Below are 22,676 nucleotides of genomic sequence, written 5' to 3' on the forward strand. Positions count from 1 at the left end.
CTTGTGCAAATGCAGGCAGTGCTTGTGATAACAGTTTATATATGAATTCTTATGATTACTAAACACTTCACATATAGACTTATTTTAAAGCCACCTACAGATACACACAGTCTCCTTACAGCCTCATGTCACACAGGGCTCAGCTGGGAGCCACTCTGAACATTAATATAGAAAATGACCTAAAGCTTTCAGAGCCCTGAAAAACAGTTTTTTAACTTCACTTTTTTTTTCTTTTGACATCAGTTTGAACAAATGGCTAAAAATACCTGAGCCTGAAAAGTATATTTCTCTGAAACTTTAGACTGAGGTTTTGTTAACACCTGTGTTGGATTTTTCTGAGCATGACATCTAACAGAATTTGCTGTGATGAAATCTCTTTTAAAGTTGTTTTACAACGGAGGAAGCCTTTTCTATCCGACCTCATGTTCCTGATACATTTCACACTTTAATGTTGGATCTCAGCCAGACTGCTATCAAGAGTGTGTCGCCAATACTAATATTCTGCAAGTGTTCTGAGGAAAGAGACAAAATAAAAGACCAAGGCAGATTAGATGGGATAGGCAGAAGGTATGCTGATGTCCCAACAAGGCTTTTAAACTGGTTCAATTAGCAAGATATTCTTGGTAAATAAACTTAATCAAAAAAAACATGCTGACCGATCCACAGAAACTACAACTGCTGTTACGTGTACAGCATACTTTTTAAATACTGTTTAAGTAAAAATTTTGTTTAAAAATTAGTTCTATATGTCTAAAAAGAATGCAATCATTTCAGAATGGGTTCATTTGAAAGTAGCCGCTTCAGATATAGTTTTAATGTCTATAAGGCAAAGATATACACAGAGTTTTGCACTTAAGTTTGCACCCTGTATATTTTCATTATTTTACAAAAAGCATGTTTTGTTGTTATTGTGAGTTCTTCTCTATGTCTGTATCTATCTGTATTCCATTTCATTTATCTCATTCCTGTTGATGTTATCAATCTGGCATAATTTAAAATATATATTCTAATAGTAGTAAATCAATGATGCTAAAATAACAATGGTTAGCATGTTAACTTTTACAGCCGTAAAATGTTTTGTAATTATATTATTATTATTATTATTATTATTATTATTACATGGGGCAGTAGGTCTTTTGTCAACCATCATGACAAAACAGAGCTTTAAAAAAACAATATAAATGGCTTATCAGTATTAAAAGGCTTTATTAACGCGAGACTTACTCAGCAGCTGGTGGGGCAGGACCTGCAGGCTTCTCTTCATGGTATCATGTGGTCCGGCTCCTCCTCCACAGTGCTCATGGTTCTCTACAAGACAAAGGATAGTCTGGATTTAATCATAATCTGATTATCATGCTTTTGCATTCCTGAACTTTTAACGAACTTTAATAACATAATGAACTTATGTATTTTTATTCAGATAGGGTCATGGTTTTTACATGTGAGGGAACGAGCCCAACAACGGCAACATTATCTCAGCTATATATTATGATCGTCTGTTTTATCAACCGCGCAAACTAAAATTTTTGAACACCAAAAGGTAAATCAAACACTTTAGTTTTTAATGCACACGTGGTGAAATGACTAAAATGTGTATAAACTGTCGTTAAAATTCCAGCGTTATTCCCCCGTGTTCAGGCATTTGACATGAGCCGACGCTTTCACGGTCTCGGGAAACTGTCACACTGCTAAATGCAAATGGACATGGACACATTTCTCTCAAGAGATAAGCGTCTATGAATGTGTGTGTGCTTTTGTGTGTGATTGTCAAGGTGTCAAAATTGTCACTCTCTCATCTTGTCCTTGGGGTACTGTGATGGAACCGCATCCCACCGCACAAGACATATTGAGTCGATAAAGTATGTGAAATGAGATTTGAGCCCCCTTGGGTGAGGGGAAGTCTGAGTCTCATGCTAATCTAAAAGTCTCGCCAACACAACCACAATGGCCGTGACACACCGAGCAGCATTGATCCCTTTCCATAATCTTTTCATTAAGAGCTGACTGTCTTTCATATAAAGCGCCGGATGAAATCGAGCCGTTTTTCAAGTAGAAACCAAACCAAATCTAAACAGCTTTAGATCAATGCTTTTTAACTTGTCTTTACTGATTTTGTAGGCTGCAGGAATAAGTCTAAGCAAATATTAAATCTAAATTTATATGGCAGCTAAGTAAAAACGCAGAACTTTTGAGTGCGCAAGATATTTTCCATTCGCCATTGGTGAAAAGGTTACGCAAACAATATCCAGTGAATATTTTTGAGCATGTTGAAAGATGGCAATAATGTGGCTATAAACAAAAAATCTTGGGATAATACTTTTAATTTATAATGGAAATAATAAACAAGTATGCAAAGAAAGGAGGTAGAGCTATTTTTCTCACTGTAGTGCCGCCATGTTCTGATGACGCTGTGTGTTGTTGTGAAAATGAAACTAATTTGTTTCAGCTTCCAAAAAGTGGTACCAGTGGTTCCTGGATGTGGGAGGAGCCTATGCTGGCTGTACAAGGCTGTTTCTATAAAGTGAGGCAATTTCAAGGACAGTCTGGTGCTTCTGACTCATAAGTACATTGTTTTTTTATTTACAGAATATGCTACTTACTATTCAAACATGAGTTTTGAGCAATGAAGAGTAGTACTTATTGTTGAACGCTTCTCTGATCACAAATGCAAACATGGTTTTGTTTATGCTGCACGATGCAACGCAATGCGCACAAAGACAGAATAAGTCGTTATAATCAGTAATCACGTCCTCACTGGATGCAACAAATGCCTTATGTTACATGGATTTTAGTCATCACATTATGGTGAGGAGTGCACTTTAGTATGAAACAATCAAGACATTTTAATCTCTTTAAGTATCCTTACGGTAAATGCTATTTTATTTCACTTATATTACATTATCTGCAAGTATATTTGTTATTAAAATATGCTTTTACAAGGTATGCAAGATACAGGTAGTGCACATTCAGTATAATTATTATTTTGTAAATTGCTCTTATCAGACCGCATCACTTCATAATGGAATTCACAACCAGGGGCTAATTATCATCTGTCTATATAACAGACAATATAATAGACAAGAGGTTATAAACCTGTTTCTCATTATGTTTATCTCATTACTGTTCAACACAACCAGCCAAAAAATTCAAACGCTGAGCTTCTTGACTTTTCAATCAATACAGATCATGACGTCTCAATCAATAGACCCACACAGCTTTTTGTGCCTGAGTGTGTGCACTCAGTAGCTTCTGCAACGTCATCCAGGCAGAATATCTGTGAATCACGACACGCTTTTCCAGTAAATGAAACAGTGTGTGTAAGTTTGTGTAGGAAGTCCATTCGTGAGTCATGCCCACCTGCGCCAGGAGCACAAGAGATGCAAGGCCTTTTTTTTTAACAACAGAGATGAGGTCAGCGGAGTAAAAACTACAAGCGCAAGACAAATTGAGAGGCCATGAAATGAACGTGTGGGCCAAATGAGTAAATCCTGAAAACAGCCGAAATGCAGTTCTGTGCAAATTTTAGATAGCAAGCAGTGGCGTTTGTACTTCTTTTCTGACAAACCACTGCATGGCAACTGGCACATGCAGAGACCCTGCTTCTGTCACCATAGCAACCCTAACAGAAAATGATATTCAAATCTCGACACAGGAACAATTGTGAGAACAATACAGAGAAAATCAAACTTGACGTGGAAATATTAGCCATGTGTGCTTTGAGCCCTTGAGGCAACAGACTGAGAAAAAAGGCCCTCCTCTATCAAGCCGATGTTTGCGTTACGTTAATGATGATGGTTTGCTGACGTCCCGGGTCAGTTTGGAGACAGCACTTCTAAATTGTCTGTCTGGAGGGACAAGGGCTTTGAGATGAGCCAAGGTCAGCTGAGATGGTGTAGTGAAATAAAGCTGTCAATGGATCCCCTCAGGCCACCGCCGACAGGAATAAGAATGCTTCTACCTTTATGTTTGTCTCTATTTCACAGTTAGACTTCCAAAGCTGGAGGCGGACAAATTGGCACATCTGCTTCAGGGTAACTCAACAATTTTGAAACTTAAAGAGAGGTTTGTGAAACCACATGTGTCGGCAGCAAAGATGTTATTTTGTTGTTGATGTTATGTATTTTAATGCAGTATTCAGGTAATGTAACAAAGTGTCTATAAATGATACTCGCCAAATATCATTTGTCAGTAAAAATGGCTTTGGTGAATAAAATAAATGGCAGCATAAATAACCAAAAAGACAAAAGTGACAGATTTTAAGGAATAAATTGTAGGATTTACCTCCATAATTATATGTTGAATTATATATGAATGTTATATATGTTGAATATTATATATGTTGAATTACCTCCATGATTATATATGAAGTCTATTAAGACTTCAATGGTGGTCAACGGGTTAAAGGTCTAAATTGCAGTTTCAGTGCAGCTTCAAAGGGCTATACAATATCCTAGTCAGTCATTTTCTACGAATAATATACACACACACACACACATATATGTATGTATGTATGTATGTATAATATATATAATTTAATCACAAATGCTCGTGGATAAACATGGATGGGCAAAGAAATTCAAATAAATTTACAAAAAAAGGTAAAACAATGATGTCTGACAATTCTGAAAGTAAGGGAGAAACTGGAGAGGAGTATACAGATGATGAAGAACTAACCACCCACTTTTTCAATTTGGAAAAGAACTGGCCAACATTTGTAATTCCTATAATGATTTCCTCAAAAACATAACTTCGTTTCAATGAAGAAAGACTAACATTTTGAATCGGAGCAAATAAATTATTACTGCTTCTTTAAGCAGCGCAACATTGATACTAAGAAATGTTTTTGTGCACCACATTGGAATATTAGAATTATTTCTGAAGGATCATGTGACACCGAAAGACTGGAGTAACGGGTGCTTTTAAATAATAATAATAATAAAAACATTGTACAATATATTCAAGTAAATTAAAAACTGTTCCCTTTCAGTCGGTCACTCTGAGTCACGTCAGATGACTGGCGAATTGGGATCTCGCTTCGAGAGACCAATCTACTTCAGTGTACCTAAACGAGCCAATTGAAGATGGGCATGCGCTAATCGCATCCAACTGCTGCTGATTACAGCACGAGTATAAATAAGCAGCGGGTGCAGCACATATTCAGCTTTTCGCTTCGGAGCCGGGCATGACTGTTCTACTCCAAAGACGATCTACGAGTGTTGGAGTACGGCGTTTCAGTGGAGCTTGTTTTCCTGCGTCGAGTGGATTGCCACAATCAGGCTGCACTACCACCATTTGTGTGCAAAGCGGCTATCCCCTGTTGCCGCAGCACTAAAGAGCATTCGCGGGTGCGTCTTTTTAAAGACGACGTTACGCCTGGCAAACTCGACGCGTCTTGAAGACAGCGTGGGTCTTGCTTCAGACTACGTGACACCGTGTGTTTCTGGATGCGGTTGTTACCTGGTGTTAGGTGATGGTCACAATCGTTGCCTCGTGCCTGGGCTTAGCACGCTGAGGTGGCGGTTGTGGATGAATCATTTCCTCGCGAGGAGATGGTCATCTCGGGAGTGATGGGCGGGCTCTGTCGCCTTGAAAAAGGAGGCGGAGCTTGTGTTTGCTCGACTTGGTTCTCATTCTGGCTGCAGACAGGTGGGCTCCATTTACGTTGTGACACAAAGCTTAAACTCTGCAACCAGTGGAGCTGCAAAAGGGGCAGTCTGGACCTCACGTGGGGTATCAGCTGTACCCTCTTGGGCTCCCCTGATGATCAGAAGTCAATCGCTGCATCGGAAGGTGAGCCAGACATTTCTGGAAGTGAAGATCCGGTTGCTCTTTCCAGCGCCTACCAGGCGTTGAATGTACTGGATACAGATCTAGAAATGGTGGCTATGCTTGCCCAGGCCGTCGAGGTGATCGATCAAGTGGAAACCTCCACTGCTTCCCCGGCCCTCGAGGCTGGACGATTGGTATTTAAGGGTGGCTTGCGCTGGTTCTCAGGGCCCCATCCTGGTACCTTTCTTCCCGGAAGTGCATGAGGAGCTTACTGGGATGTGGAAAGCACCTTTCACTGCCAGAAACTGCCCCAGTGGCTCCTCCTCCTTCACCACCCTTTGACAGTGGCACAGCCAGGAGTTACGGTGATCGCCCCAGTGGAGCGGTCAGTTGGGATGCAGCTGTGTCCCAATGCCGTTCCGCTTAGTGCGGTGATCCTGTGCTCCCCTCCCGGGCCTGCAGGTACTCGCCGGCTCTGAACGGCAGTGCCTTGTGCGGCCTGTGGACAAGCTGCGCCTGCAGTACACGCTTTGGCGTTGTTGCAGGTTCATCAGGCCAAGGCACTGAAGGATCTGCACAGGGGTGGTCATGACCTGGAAGTTCTGGAAAGAACTCTGTATCGTGATGGACCTCGCGCCACGGCGACGAAGGTCACAACGCCGGTCTCTGGGTTGTGCGATGGCCACTACGGTGGTCCAGAAACGCCATCTGTGGCTGTGTCTGGTCGACATCTTGCGCGAGGTAGACAAGACACGTTCCTTGAATGCCCCATGTCCCAGACCGGCCACTTTGGCGACGCAGTGGAGAACTTTGCCCAGCAGTTCTCCACTGCCCAGAAGCAGACTGAGGTAAGAAACATCCTGCCTCGGCGTGCAGCTGCTGCCTTCACCCAGCCGCCGACGGCCCACCTCAGCCAGCTCGTCGCCGAGGGTGCCCCTGCTGCCGCCACCGCTCCCGCAGTCAACGCAGCAGCCCCATCTAGGCAGCACCGTGGAGCTGGCAGCAGGGCAGCCACCCAGCCTGTCCAGGCTCCTGCCAAACCTGGAGGAAGCGCAGGTGCAAGAGGCCCTCAGCTCCGGGGATGGAGGGAGCTGCTCTGCCGGGCAGAGAATGTTGCCGCTACCTAAAACCTCGACAAGGGCGGTTTCCTCTGTCTCTGTCCCCAGGAGAGCGAGGAGTTGAGCGGGCCAGTTCCGCGCCACTCACGCCTCCTTGGGCTAATATGCAGCAGTGGGAAGACTGGGAGGACGAACCAACAGCCTACCCGCCTCACTTCTGCGGGGATGCAGGTAAGAGTTGCACACACTCAGACCCCGCTTCGACCGCCACGACGCCCGAGCCGGTCCCTGCACTCCCCCTCGCTGCCCCATCGCCTGCATCGCCGGGTGGTTCCGCTCGAGCCGCTAGTTCGGTCTCTGGATGCCTGGTTGAATCTTCCCAGGCTATCCCGGTGGCTCCTGCGAACCCTTCGACTTCGGCTATATGATTCAGTTCATCCGCGCCCCCAAGTTCAGTGGGATCCGCTATATGTCAGTGAACAATGCGTGTGCCCTGTCTTGTGGGCGGAGATTGCTGTCCTTCTAGTGAAGGCACGATAAAGCCGCTTCCTCCAGCCGAGATGAGGTCGGGCTTACAGCCCATACTTCATAGTGCCCAAGAAAGGCGGTGGGTTATGACCAATCTTGGATCTGTGAGTCCTGAATCGAGCACTCCCGCTCAGGATGTTGACACAGAAACGCCTATTCAGTGCGTCCGTCCCCAGGATTGGTTGCAGCGATCGACCTGAAGGACACGTGCTTTTCATGTGTCGATTCTTCCATGCCAGGCCATTCCTGAGGTTGGCGTTCAAGGTCGAGCATATCAGTACAAGTCCTACCCTTCGGGCTCTCCTGTCGCCACGCGCCTTCATGCAAGTCGCGGAAGCAGCCCTTGCTCCACTGAGAGAGTAAGGCGTTCGCATTCTCAACCAACTGGATGACTGGCTCAGTCCCGGCTCAGTTGTGCGAACACAGGATCTGGTGCTACAGCACCTCAGCCAGTTGGGGTTTCAGGTCAACCAGGAGAAGAGCAAACTCTGTCCAACGCAGAGGATCTCTTTTCTTGGGATGGAGCTGGATTCGATCGATCAGATGGCACACCTCACAGAGGAGCGTACAAATTCGGTGTTGAACTGCTTCAATATGTTCAAGAGCAGGATGGCGGTCCCACTGAAATATTTTCAGAGGCTCCTGGGGCATATGGCAGCCGCGCCACAGTGATGCCGCTGGGACTAATCCATATGAGACCGCTTCAACATTGGCTACACGATCGAGTCCCGAGGTGGGCGTGGCAAAGTGGCACTCACGGGTTCAAATAACACCGGCCTGCCGCCAAACCTTCACCCCGTGGTCAGACCTCTCTCGCCTTCGGCCGGAGTGCCCTGGAGAAGGTCTCCAGGTATGCTGTGGTTTCACGGATGCCTCCACCACCGGCTGAGGGGCCACGCATAACGGGCATGCAGTGTCAGGGGTTTGACGGGCCCTCAACTGCAATGGCACATCAACTGCCTAAAGTTGCTGGCAGCACATCTCGCCCTAGGCAGTCTCGAGAACTGCCTTCGAGGCCAGCATGTACTAGTCTGCACAGACAACATACTGACCGCTGCGTACATCAACCAACAAGGTGGCTCACGCCTCCCGTCGTATGTCGCAACTAGCCCACCACCTCCTCCTCCTATGGAGTCGGAAGTTCTGAGGTCGCTTCTCGCCATTCACATTCCAGGAGTGTGCAACCAGGCAGCCGACGAGCTGTCGCGAGCTGCACTACCCGGAGAATGGAGACTCCATCCCGGGCGGTTCAGCTGATTGGGAACGCTTCCGAGCCACTCAGGTAGACCTGTTTGCCTCTCCAGAGACTTCCCATTGCCCACTGGCACACAGCTGGCTGCGGGGCCTTTGCAAGTATGTATTTCCCAGTGAGCCTTCTTGCACAGACACTGTGCAAGGTCAGGAGGACTAGGAGCAGGTCTTGCTAGTAGCACCCTACTGGTGAAGACTTGGTTCCCAGAACTTGTGCTCCTCGCGACAGCCCCTCCTTGGCCGATCCTCTGAGGAAGGATCTTCTGACTCAGAGATGGGGCACCCTTGGCACCCGCGCGTCCAGACCTCTGGAAACTCCATGTCTGGTCCCTGGATGGGATGCGGAGGTTTCTAGGTGACCTACCTCAAGAGGTAGTCGACACCATTTCTTCGGCTAGAGTGCCGCCCACGAGACAGGCCTATGCCTTGAAGTAGAGCCTGTTCGTCGAAAGTGGTGTTCTTCTCAGGGTGAAGACCCCCGAAATTGCCCTATCAGTCGTGCTTATCTTCTTGCAGCAAGGGTTGGAGCCGAAGGCTGTCTCCCTCCACCCTTAAAGTCTACGTGGCTACAATCGCTGCAAATCATGACCCCATAGATGGGAGGTCTGTGGGTAAGCATGGCCGGATTATCAGGTTCCTGAGGAAGCCAGGAGGTTGAATCCTCCACGGCTCCCAACAGTACCCTCTTGGGACCTGTCTGTAGTGCTGACAGCACTGCAGTAGGCTCCGTTGAACCCTTGCCAGCAGTTGTGCTAAAGTTCTTTTATCTATGAAGACATTGCTCCTGCTCGCATTGGCCTCCATCAAGAGGGTAGGGGACCTGCAGGCTTTTTCTCGGTCGACGATCTGTGCCTACAGTTTGGGCTCATGGATTCCCAGGTACCACTGAGGCCACGGCCCGGCTACGTGCCCAAGGTTCCCACTACCCCCTTCAGAGACCAGGTGGTGAACCTTCAAGCGCTGTCCCTGGAGGAGGCAGACCCAGCCCTGACGTTGCTTGTCCCGGGTCCGAGCACTCCCGATGCTACGTTGACCGGACACAAAGCTTCAGGACCTCAGTCCAGCTCTCGCTTGTCACAGAGGCCGGCAGAAGGGAGTGCCGCCTCCAAGCAGAGGATGGCTCACTGGATAGTGGACGCCATTACCTAGCGTATCAAGCACAGGGTATGCCCTGCCCCCTTCAGGTTGCGGGCACACTCAGCAAGTGTTGCATCGTCCTGGGCGGTGGCTCGTGGCACCTCGCTGACAGATTGTAGAGCTGCGGGCTGGGCGACCCCCAACACGATTGCTAGATTCTATAGCCTCGTGTGGAACCGGTATCCTCCTGTGTTCTCACCTCAAACTGGTAGAAGCACTGAGAGGCCCGGTTTCGGGTCGGCTTGTTAACCGCCTCCAGAGCGCTCCATACAGTAGACCCTGTCGAGCTCCTCCATTCCCCGGGCAGCCAGATGTTGCGGAGCATCCGGCGCCAGGCCCTCTCGATGAATCCGTGAGAACCGGTGAGGGCTGGGAGCCATGTAAAGTACCCCAAGAGGACTTTATGTGTGTATTTCCACGGCATAGCCTTAGAGCCCCGTGTTTCTCCGGCAGACCTTCTGCCCGTCTAAGAGGGTTCAATCACTTCCAATTTTCCATATGCAAACTGAAATACTGTCCATATGCATATTCGCTCCGAGACCTCCTACGGGAAGGCTGGACTTCCGCCGTCCCTGTTCACTAGAACGTGGGGCGTTTCCCAGTGTTCCAGTCTTACGAATGGGTAGTGTTACAAAAGTAGCTGGCTTCTTGTGGTTGAGCCCGCCTACGCCCGATAGACTGAGGGGCAGCAGGCTCCCCACAGGACACTGGAAGAGGCAGCGTCCATGGCGTTTTGGTAGGGATCCCAATTGTCGGTCATCCGACGACTCGGAAGTGACCGGCTGAAAGGGAACGTCTCGGTTGCGATATGTAACCCTCGTTCCCTGAAGAAGGGAACGGAGACGCCACGCCCCGCCGCCACGTGCTGCACCTCTGCTGAAGGGGCCGGGTCACTAGCTTCGGCTCCTCAGCAAAACCTGAATATGCGCTGCACCCGCTGCTTATTTATACACGCTGTGATCAGCGGCAGCTGGATGCGACAGCGCATGCCAATCTTCAATTGGCTTGTTTAGATACACTCGAAGCAGATTGGTCTCTCGGCGAGATCCCACCCGTTCGTCGGTCATCCGGCGTGACGTCTCCGTTCCCTTCTTCAGGGAACGAGGGTTACATACGTAATCGAGACGTTCTTTAATATAATTTAATATAACATAGCATCATAATGTTACTGTTTTACAAAAATAAGTCAATGTAACCAGCATGAGCATAAGAGACTTTAATAATATATAAAAGCACTTTAAACAATAGTGTATACTGAGTTGACACAATTCAATTGAATCAAAGACCCGACTACTGAAGAATACATTTTCTGTAATAATTTCAGTGTCCACTAATGACCTAACTGAGAAAATTGGAAGGAAAACCTAAACATATTTTGTTTTTCATAACTCAGTGTGGCAATGTGTTCAACGATGTAATAAATTGCCCAAAACAAAAACGATAGAGCATAATGGTAGTAACACACGTAACATGTTCACCTTTTAGGGAAAGCATGAAGTAAAATATATAGCAATTTTAGATTTAAGAATCTGCATTAAAGTAAATGTACATTTTCCAGGCAATAAACGAGGTGTTTACAGACAACATGAACATAATTTGCTTCAAATTAAGTCGAATTAAGACAACGCTTGATACAGCATTCATTACACATTTCACTTATTATCCAGCAAGAAACTAGATAAATCAACCTGATCATTGTGTATGTAACTGGATCTGGAAAATTACACTTTGAAATTGGAATTTAATATTATATCTATTTGCCTACACATCAATACAAAACTGGTTTCTATGGTGGAAAAGTTATTATACTTCCAAGAATTTTTTTGGTTTCCCTTATTGATAACACGCACTAGTGAACTAAGCATAATGGCATAATTGAGAAAATAAAGAGGGTCAAGTTTGATTTCATGTTAATTAAACTGTATAACACAGTACATGAAGACATGAGAGCATCTGCAAACTCAATTACAGTATGTGCTTGTTCTCTGTGAGGTCAGAACGACTCTCTCATGGTATCTTGTTCACTACAGTCAAGTTGATTGACTGGGAATATTGACTGCACTCACTCGCTAATTCATTTACAAGGACTCATTAATCCAATTAAACCTGAACCACTCTCACATTCACCATGTATTACATGACATCATTTCCTCTGGGCATCTGCAGAGTTAACAAGGTTCTGTGTGTCTGAGATTGTTCAACATGTGCTGCTACTTTGAAAAAGACACAGGAGCGATTCACAGATTTACATTTCACGTAAGCTCATGCTGTTTGCAAACACTGAGAATAACTACATACATAATCAATAATACTAAACTGAAATCATGATTATAATTCAAACTGGGCGAATAAAGGCCAAATATTCCAGTAACACAGGCTAGCTGACACAAGTAGGCTACTGCATGTACAGTAAAAGCTCGTTCTTCTAGCGTTCTTCTAGAACAGAGCAAAATCCTCTTGAAATCATTATGTTAAAAGTAAAATATCTTCAGGATGAGGTTTAAAGCATCCCAAGATGCCTGATGAGGCGAATTAGTCCTTTGGTTTGTATATGAGGATTGGTTCTCTGATGGAGATTGGCATGCAGCACTGATAAGGTAAGTTGAGACTCAGAGCTGCTGCACACGTGTTTCCTGTTTCCATGTGTGTTTGAGAGGCCCATCACGGCAGCAATCAAGCTTTGCGGAATGTCACACAAGCTCCAGTATCTCTGATAACCAAGCAGTGACCTCTCAGAACATATTCAAACAGATGTTTGGCATTTCATGCTGTCATCATGTGTCACATCCTAGCTCTCACGCCATGGGAAAAGGTCATGAAAAATGACTAAATTACCTCCTAATGCAAGAAAATATATTTCTAATAACAAGGTGGCAAAATACGTTGGAACTATTTTTCATGTTCTTTAAAAAGCGTACTATATATTTTTTCCTTAAACTTTTCATATACTTTTGATACATAAATGTCTTCCAAACTAGGGATGCACTGATATTATTACTGATTCACTCTGGTACATATGTTAAGGTGAAAATAATTTTCATGGACTGAATTATGTATTGTAGAGTTTGTCTAAATAAACGTATATTTTAAAAAAATTTATTTTCATGCTACAAGTGAATTGAGGCCTCAAAACATTACAATTTCAATTATGAAAACCTTTTTAATTGTATCAAAATATTTATTTTTTAATTTGCTAAATATAATCTTTAATCTGCATTTATTTGATCAGAAATGCCATAAAACCAAAACCAAACATTTTACAATTTAAATCTTTTTTTTCTTGTAGGATTTCTTTAAAATGTAATATATTCATGTGTCATTTTTCTAGTCTCAGTGACCTTTTGAAAAATCATTCTACTGTGATTTGCTGCACAAGAAACGCTTTCGCATTATTACTGATATTCAATAAGGTTGTGCAGCTTAATATTTTTTTCAGGGTTTTTAATAAAAAAGACCATTCAAAAAAAAAATTCACTTTTTTTGCAACATTATAAATGCCTTTACTCTCCCTTTTGATCAACTGAATGCATTCTTGCTAAATAAAAGTATTACTATATTATTATAAAATGTTACTTTTGCATGGTAATGTGTTTATAGTCACATCTTACAATAATCTTGTGACCTCATAATAACATAATCCACGTCTGATCACGTGTCCATCTCATAAGGACTTTAAGTTTCATGAGCATTAGGTATGAAAACCAATGAGTAAAACTACATATGAACACGTAATAATGTTCTGCATCATCAGTATTCAGTGCCTTTGCTGACATGATTCAATAAAAGTGCCATATTCCTATCCATGTCCTGAGACTAAAAATTAATATACTGTATGTAAAAACGAATCATCACCAGGCTAGACAATAACAGCTCCCCTACAAGCAGCGCTGCGTGGACACCAGTGCAGACGGTGTTCTGCTGAATCACGACTGGTTCTACCAGCGGCCCTGACGGCACGATGAATTGCAGCTGCTGCGTCACTCTCCCCGGCCCATGGGAGACGTGTAATCAATCAGAGCCGCAGCTACATGGGCCGTCACAGCTCCAGGGCTCTGCACCAGGCCATTAAAAGTGCATTACCTTCCCAGCATGCCTTTCACGTCTCCCACGAGGAAGGCGACAAAACCCGTCGCCTCTTCCTCTGGTTCAGAGTCGTAGCCTCTAACAGCACACTAAGCCAATATGCCGCTTAAAATGATGTCCCTCCATAAAACACAACACAGCTGCACATTTCACTCGGTGATTAAGCGCTTAATGAGTCGTGAAAGGTGTTGTCTTAAGAATGTCAGTTCACTTTTGAAAAACAAACTTTAAGCCAAGCTGATCAGCTTGGGATAAAACTGAGCAGTAATCGAAGTGATCGAAATTCAGCCCGATCTCACAGCAATTCGTACATATGCTAAGGTGGCTAATTTGTATGAATTCTTGCAACTTCACTCATACAAATTGATATGATTTCGTAAATCGTGACGTATTATGAATTTGTACGAATGACCTACACCTAACCCCGCCCCTAAACCTGCCTGGGGTTTTAGACACATTCTACAAATCAGGTTGTACGAATTAGAAGGAATTAACCACAAACTTGGCAACTCGTAAAATACGTACAAATTGGTTGGTGTCGCTGATATCACCAAAATTGTGTGCTAATGCTGTCAATCAATTAAAAGTTTTATTTTAGTCGTTGATTTTAAAGGTTGATTTTACATGTCGTAACTACAGTAATTCCGAGATGACTACGCGGGACATTTTACTCATAGCTTTCAATGTTGTCGGACTCAGAGGTAGCACCTTTGAAAATGAACTTATCTGTTATGTTGGGTGCCAGAATCTATGTAAAAGCCTTAAATTTGAAAATGGAATAGACGGATAGAATAGAACATACTTGATTCCATTGCTGGCCAAAAAAACGACAACAGCTGTGGTAAAATGCGATTAAACGAGTGGATTGGACAGAAACAATCGTCTAAAATGTTCTGCACAGACTTCTTATCAAAATAAAAAGTATTGTCTTTTGTTGTTAATGGGCATGTCTGAAATTTTACTGCATCACATGACTATGTCGTTTATAAAATTATGTCTGTGTGCGTGTCTGTATCAACAAACACAACAAACTGACGATTTATATATTTGTAGCTAGATTAATAATGTAGCTGTAAAAATAGAATTAATTTAGAAAAAAGACATTATATTTTTAATATTCATTTGAGGACATCTGACTAAACTTGAGTATTACTGATACCAATACTACTGATGTCCCTAGTTCTTTTCCCTAATATTTAAACATTGATTATAGACATTCAACATTACACGTAACTGAGAACATTTCATATTTTAATGCTGTCAAAAATGTAATACATATAACATTCATTTGGCCAATTCAGATATTTTCATGTAACTGAATTTAAAAATATTTTCACTGTAATTGTTTTATTGGTACAGACCCAATATTGTTAATTGTGTGTGCTCAAATTTCACCTTTCAAAAACTAAAATTCATAGATGGAAATATCCATTTTAATACTGTATAGAATAATGTTTCTCTACATTTTTTGACAACATTCTACAGATTTTTTTTTTATATTGTCTAAAACATGAATAAAAATAAATGGTTTCAGTATCAGCCAAAATATAAATACTGGTGCATCTCTAAAAACCTAGTATTATAGGTATGTTCAGATTTCACATTCTGCTTGAACAAGCAAAATACAGCTGTGATCAGACATCAGCTGAATTCTGTTGCTCAACACATAAACAAGTCTATTCCAGTCTAGTCTAGGCCGGGAACTTTGAATCAGCTTTTAATAGCAAGTTGAGAGCTCTTAGGCAAATAATTAGCATCTAAAATTTAAGGCATTAGAAATGGAGGCATTAGAAAGTGTTGCAGACATAGAAGGTTTGAGCTGAGTGTGTGTCACGAAGCATGACACATGAAAAGGTACATGTGTAGGAGTATGAATGAGTGTGGGTTCTTTTCTCTATGAGCATGTGTGTGTAGATGATGAATGTGCCATCAGAGATTAACACAAAAGTCATTCTGGACGATCGGAAAACTCGTGGGTTTGATTCTGTGTGGGTGAAACAGCTCAGACACCTCACTAAGAGGGAAATGGGTCAAATGAATCTCCGATGGCTGGTCCATTCACTCAAAATACACTTGTAAAAAAAAAAAGTTTTATAGGAATGCGGAGGATTAATAGGAATAGGTTTTTTTGGAAAACAAGCAGAAATTCCAGTCAATCCTAACATCAGTTATTGAATAAAATAAATATATGACCAGCGGTCGACAAAATATTCTGAAAGTCAATACTGATAATTGCCAGTAATACCAATAATGTTATAAAAATAGCATAAATGTCCAACAGTTCCAACATTATCAATATATTAGTAAATTTGTTTATTTTTTATTTTTTTTAAGTGTTGCTAGTGGGACTTTTATTTTGACAGTTTTGACAACATCTGATTGCAGATGCTCACGAGCTCTCATATCAATATTTATCTAATAAATATTAAATACCACAAAATCTCGCAAACCTCTGCAAATTCAGCTGTTAGATCTTCTTGTGTGCATAGGCTGCGAAATACTTAAAAGCTACTCTGTGCGTGACAGTCTGAATTATATGTGGACAGAAGAGTTTGGCTGTCACTAGAGACACTTAAGCAAAAAAATTTGAATAACCGATCTTAAACTGTGCTGAACTATATCCAGTTTGCTTCTGAGTGATATCTTCCATTTGCTGTACTTAAAACTTGCATTACCTGGTCTTTGAGATAATAGACAGACTTGCTTGCACAGATCTTATTGTGAAAAACTTATCCATGTATGATTCTTTTTTTATTAATTTATTTATTTAATTACAGTTTTTATTTAAAAAGTCATACCTGGATCTTTCAGTGAAACAACAGACTTTTCTGTCATGATATATGCCAGACCAATCATCTCTGTCACTCAGATATACTTCACAGTATGGAAAAAAATACACCTGGATGCTTCCATTATGTCTCAACTTTATTGTAAACTACCTGTGCCACCCATGTATCCTACACAGACACACATTTAACATTTAAGCTCATTTCAGTTAGCATTTGTTTGGATTTAGCACAATGTTGCTAGGCTAACTAGCTCCACATGTACCCTTGCGCAACAATCTGTAGCTGTAGGAAAGAATCCGCACAATTCAATGAACTTTTGCAATACTAACAGGGGACTTCAGAGAAATAAAATCTGTAGCATAAAATCTGTGTGGTGTGAGGAAGACTGTGGATGTAAGGCACGACAAGCCGTAAACAGATTCAGTGAGAGGCTGACAGCCCGAGTGGATACACACTGACAGACTGTCACCTACTCTGTAGTGCCTCTTACAAGATGAGCTGGTGTGTGGCTGTAACTGACAGGGCAACTGTGAGACACGGTGTCTGGATATTAAGACGGCTATCTGCTAAATGGCATAGCGGTTCGGTTAATTTTATTTTCTTATATGTGCTTCAAGTCCATTAGGTGCAGACACATACGACATTCAAACTTATTCCAGTTAGCAAATGTTTGTATTGACTTCTCGGATCGTCTTGCCACAAATGTTTTAGCCTTGCTGTAACTCTAATAAAAGAATATCTAAAGTCCTACTGTCAATTTTTAAACAATCATTTGAAACAAATACTGCATTAAATAAGTGCTTAAAATAAAAATAATGACTTTATTCAACTATTTCTTCTCTTCCATGTTGGTCTTTCCCATGCATTCACAGGCAGTGGTGCCAGTATGGTTTACAGGTCCCTTTAACATTATATTGACTTGGGCGTTTTTGTTCACGAAAAAGTATTCTTGTAGCCTCATAACGTTAAGGTTGAACCCCTGATGTCACATAGACTACTTTAATGATATATTTACCACTTTTCTGGGCCCTGAAGGTATGGAAGTCACTTGCATTGCTGTCTATGCAGGGGCAGAAAGCTCTAGGATTTCATCAGAAATCTTCAATAGTGTTCTCAAGATGAACAAAGGTCTTATGGGTTTGAAATGACATGAAAGTGAATAAATAATGACAGAATTTTACATTTTGTGTGAAATGTCACTTTAATGGCTAAATGTGTCATCACGTTTTTTCAGAGAATTCCCGTAATTTCAATAGGAATCCATGCAAACGTTGCGATGTTGACCAACAGAGTTGCTTGGTTTTGAAGGGACATGAACTATGCTTTAAACAACAGACCATCTTTCCCACAGTTTCATTCAAATTTCACTAACATGTCTGTATCTTTGTTAGAAACAAAAAATACAAAAAGTAGTAGTCATCAGAATTTGTTGCACTCCAAAAAGGCAATAAGTATTAAAAAATACCATCAAGAAATACAGGGACTTATATGGAAAGTCCCTTTGGATAACATGAGATACTTCTAAATCTACAGTGTGGCTAACAGTGTTATTCATGATCCGCTTTAATCACAGAAGGGATTTCTTATAAGAAAATGCCCTCTAAAGAGCCCACAGGCACATTAAAAATAAACAAGTACAATAAAGGAAGATAAGATAAAGGGAGCGCTTTGGAAAGATGAACCAACCATCCCAAGAGGGATGGAGGCAGATTCGTTTACAATGCAGAGTAGTTTTTCAGTCCTCTGTGTCTGCAATATCATTCAAACACCCAAGATGCAACCATTCACAGATATACTAATCATGCATGCTAAAAAGAATAAACCACAAAAAAACATCACAAATGAGCTTTTAAAATTCAGTTTCGATTAAACAATAAAATGGAGACTTTTTGTCAACATCTCCTGTTTCCCATGTCTCATCTACAGTTTCAGGATAACTGTACTTAGATTTGTCAAGATATCTAAGTATCTAATCACAAAACAATGATATTTCTCAGTGCTGTATTATTTATATTGCTCTGTATAGCCTTATTTACTTCTATAACATATATGAGCAACCAATGAGCAGTCATTTTTGGGTATAAGAATAAGGTTAGCAACAGAATGTTAAAAAGACCAAGACACAAGTAAGTGTAAAGCAGCGTAGATTCTTTTTGTGCCAATCTTGTTTATCTCTACTGCGATTGATCTGTGGTCAGTGTTTTGGGCACAGAGACCGTAACAGATCAATTCCTATTTGTAGCGTGTTTATGACTACATTTAAATGCAGAAAAAGTGCCACCATCCAAACCCTAATAAAGAAGCCAGTCAGAGTTTAAAGAATATTTTACATGGATTACATTAACAAGCACATCCATATGATGGATTATATTATTGTTTTATGAATATATTATCACAAGTAGTTTTTTTCTTAAATATACGTAAGAAATACATAAGACATTCTTACAATAGATTGATTTTTGAAGATCGTCCTCTGATAAAACTAATGGGGGCATTTTGTGCTGTTTGTTCAATCCGTACATGTTCAATAAAGCTCTGCGAGGATCATTTCCTAATTTGAATTTGACCTTGTAAGGAAATTACACCAGTGACTGGATCTGTTCGCTGTTACATTTTTCTAGCATAACAAAATTTCATATATTATACATTTCATGCTTGAATTAATCATAACTACAGTATATGTTTTTGTTTATATATATACCCATTTTGGGCTTCAGAGGAATTTTCTGGGCGCCGACATGAGCACAAATGTTCAACAATTTTATTGATTTCCGCTGATTTAAGTATCCATGAATTATCTCCAAAAAACTGCATATTTTGAAGGGACTTTATGTATACTCTCAAAGCTTCTCAAAACATAGTTTCTAAAAAATTCTCACATACAACTTGATGTTTTTGTAGCTTTTGTAGAATTTTCCTACCACACCCTCTTGAATTGCTGTTGCCTTTTATCAAAACACTTCATATCCTCTTCCATCATTACTCTGACACCAGAGAGATCTTCCTCTCTACAAAGTGTTAGAATGAAGATCGCAGACGTTTCTGTCAATCCTTAGCCTTGTATCTTCTCACAACCGCTATGATCACATTAAACAGTGCAGAATATGCTCCTCTGTGACCATCATCAAAGTTGTGATGTCAAAGTTTAGGTTTTGAACAATTTGTGGAGAAAAACATAGATGTATTAAGCTTCTATGTCAATATGGACAAAATGTAGGCACGTGACCTTTTGATTCAGATAGACCTGACGGTCTGCAAAGGTGACACGGTATTCTGGAGGAAATGAAACTAAAAAGGACTTCCTTGGAACCTAAAATTCAGTGCAGACAGCAGTTCACAACAAAGACGGCTGTCACACTTTGCCCACTCTTTTTCTGTCTATCACAGGATTCCTAAGGGATTTAGGACTGCTAGACAGCATTCTGTATGTGTGTGTCTGTCTACTTGACCGACAGAATGTCTTAAAAAAACCTTTCATAACTCTTTAGCTTTGAATAGGGCTGTCAAGTTATAATTAAATGAACTGCACAATATGTAGATTAATAATTCACAATGAATTGCATACATCAATATTTGTACACTTTACACTAAGGCCAATACGCCACATTTGTTAAACAATTAATATTAATCCTTGTTTTTAATGCTAGTTAATAAAATAGTTCACAGTGCTTGTTAGAACAGGCCATAATATTAAAGGGGTCATATGATGCGATTTCAAGTTTTCCTTTCTCTTTGGATTGTTACAAGCTGTTTATGCATACATAAGATCCCTAAAGTTGCAACCACAAGGAGAATATTCTTTATAGAAATTAATACTCGACCACGCCTTCCTAAAACGTCTCATTTAAACACATTTACACATGTCTATGTCACTATGTGGAATCATTTTCATTCAGATGTGAATTCAGTGTTCAGCGCATATGGAGAATTGATTCCTAAACCTGACAGAGCAGCCTACACCCAAAGCAACATAGTGGAGCAATTCTAACTTTGCAAGGACAGCCTGGTGCTTCTGACTCACAGCCTGTAAGTACTTATTTAAAGAATCTGCTACTATTTAAATGCGAGTTTTGTGCAGTGTTGCATTTGTCATTTCTCCGATCATAAATACAGACTGAATGGTGTGATGTTTGTGCCCTGCAAGAAGTCGTTACAATTATCGTCAGCAATTATCTCCCCACTGGATGCAACAAATGCCTCATTTATGAGGAGATTTATTGTTTTTTGTATCATCATGCCAGGACATGGCAGCACAGTATGTTAAAGGCCATAACATTTCGGTCACGGTCTTGAGGTATTCGGCCAATCCCAACTCACTGGATAGTTTGCCAACCAGAGCACAGTTCACTTCTCAGAACGATGAGCTTGTAAAAATCTATGCGTTTCAGAAAAGCGGGGCTTAAAGTAGCAACAATAACGTACAGTATGTGGAAAATAATGCTTTTTTAAACACATTAATTTACAGTTATTAAATACACAATATTATGCTCTTTTTAGCAACATCATATGATTCCTTTAAAAGATACAACTTAGCATTACCAGATGTATATAAAGAGTGGAAACACAGATCTGTTTAATTATAAAATGAAAGAAAATAATTGATTTTGGTAAAACTGAAGTAGGTCAAATAGCAGATGGGAAGTGTTGAATTAAAACTTGCATTAATTGTAAATCAAACTGCACTAAATAAATTTGTTAAACTGGCGTAGTTTTAATTGCAATCTACACCAAATGTAAGAGCTAGCATTAAATAACTGGAGGTCTTTCTATCATAAACAAAAACTCACGCTGTGCATAAGCCAGTGCTTGTGCTGTATGTATATTTTACAATTACACACTCTAATTGAGCTGAGCAAACCTAGAACTAAATCCAAATTGGAAATCAGCACCACCGTTCCTAGAAGCGCGAGACACAATCCAGCAAGGAGGCGATATTTCATCCAATAATAGTTCAGCATCTGGCCTCAGCTCTGTCGCAATTGGCTGCTGTACCAAAGCAGATGTACTCGCAGCCCCAGATACACGCAGCAGCTAGGTTCCATGGCATTCTGGGTAAATGGAGATAAACAGTGTGGTTATGTCTGGTGTGGTGGCCTGACACAGCACTGTGAAGCTAACAGCAGGGGAGCTGTCAACATATTAGTCCTCCCACATCCCAGCAAGATACACACCAACACAGAGAAACATCCCTCTGAGCGCACTTCTACCTGCCAGACAGTCAAATACACAAACAATGTCACACAATAATGTCACTATGTCTGTTTAGTTTGCATTTTTTTTTGTTTTTTGCAATTTACTGTTTAATTAGCAATGTCTGCTACGGCAAACATCCTGCTTACTATTGCTTAGTGGGTTTTTCAAATCCCTAACACTAAATATGAAACTTTGCCACATGACTTGTTTTGCGATGTTTGTGCTATGAATATGAATTAGATGTCAAATTGTACAGCAGTAGAGGTGTTCATTTACATCATTTACTGTGAAAACAAACTAACAAGTCTTGCTTGAAAGGTGTGGGGAAAAAACTGTATTTTCCCTAAAGGAAGATTCAAAGCCATGTCTGACAGTCTATAAAATAAATGTTTGACTTGACAACCACCCAGAACACCTTAAACAAGAGAAGGCAAACTTGGCCCTCCAGGCCACTTTCCTGCAGAGTTAAGCTACAACCCTAATAAAACACCTAAAACTGCTAATCATTGTCTTCAAGACTACTATAAGGCTACAGGCAGGTGAGTTGTACCAGGGTTACTTTAAATCTCTGTAAGAAAGTGGCCTAGAAAGACCACATTTGGCCATCACTGACCTAGAAACTACTGTGAATATCGTACCACCCAGCATACCTCTGTAACCACCTAGAAACCAAAGAGAACACACAATCAAATACATATTTGGCTGCATCCAAATGCCTAGGCCTTATGAGGCAATGACTTGCATGAAAGGCACCCCAGAAAACTGAGGTAGTATATAAAGGTTTAATGATCTACAACAACACAGAACAAGTTTTGGCGATAACTAAAAAAAAATCCATTGATATAATAATGATTTATTTCTAGAAAGA

The 22,676-nt window shown here is 41.3% G+C and overlaps 1 long non-coding RNA gene across 1 annotated transcript in view; it reads right to left on the reverse strand.

Annotated features, from left to right (window-relative positions):
- Nucleotides 1–384: 384 nt before the first annotated feature.
- LOC122332275 overlaps nucleotides 385–22,676 on the reverse strand; it is a 41,032-nt gene continuing 18,740 nt past the window's right edge. The window contains exons 2-3 of the long non-coding RNA XR_006248469.1: nucleotides 1,225–1,308; nucleotides 385–512 (exon numbers count right to left, since the gene is read on the reverse strand). This is a non-coding gene — a long non-coding RNA (uncharacterized LOC122332275). The remainder of the gene's footprint in view (nucleotides 513–1,224; nucleotides 1,309–22,676) is intronic.

This window comes from Puntigrus tetrazona, unplaced genomic scaffold (genome assembly GCF_018831695.1).
Source record: "Puntigrus tetrazona isolate hp1 unplaced genomic scaffold, ASM1883169v1 S000000008, whole genome shotgun sequence".
In the NCBI taxonomy this organism is placed as follows: Eukaryota; Metazoa; Chordata; class Actinopteri; order Cypriniformes; family Cyprinidae; genus Puntigrus; species Puntigrus tetrazona.